Genomic DNA, 689 nt, shown 5'->3' with positions numbered 1-689 from the left:
TCTCTGTCTCTCTCTCTGTCTCTCTCTCTGTCTCTCTGTCTCTCTCTCTCTCTCTCTCTCTCTCTCTCTCTCTCTCTCTCTCTCTCAATAAATTTTCCTACTCTTAACTTCCATTTTCCATAGAATGCATTCTTTGATTTTGGGGCACATGAACTTGACACATATTTTCCTCCCTCAACTGAAGAGATAAGAGGATATTATGACCAAGTATACATACATGTGATAAGTTACTATAATTAATACAAGATACAGAAAAGCTTCTGGTATACTAACTTTAAGAAAAGAAGACTGTACCTTCATTAAGGAGTTCTACCAAGACTCAAGACAAGACACCTCCAATTTTATATATTCTTCAAAAGAATAGAAAAAGATTGGCTCCTGTTATTATTTATAAAACTATACAATTCTTAACTTCAAATTCTACAAAGTCACTGTAAGAGAAGGGTCAACTTAGTCATAAAAATAAAATTCAGAAGTTCCAAATCCAAAGCAAAGCAACCAAATGCAAAGCAACCAAATCCAGCAAAATATATGGCAAACACAGTAGACAAATTGGATTCATTCCAGGAAAGCACTGTTGGCTGACTATTAGAAAACCACTCTTGCCAGGGGTATAGCTCTGCAGCACAGTGCCCTCCTGGTAAGCCAGAGGTCTTGAGTTTGAAAGCCAAAAAGGATAAGGAAATCAC

Source organism: Octodon degus, unplaced genomic scaffold (assembly GCF_000260255.1).
Source record: "Octodon degus isolate 3935 unplaced genomic scaffold, OctDeg1.0 scaffold00081, whole genome shotgun sequence".
Classification (NCBI taxonomy): domain Eukaryota; kingdom Metazoa; phylum Chordata; class Mammalia; order Rodentia; family Octodontidae; genus Octodon; species Octodon degus.
Note: the sequence above shows the minus strand (reverse complement) of the source record.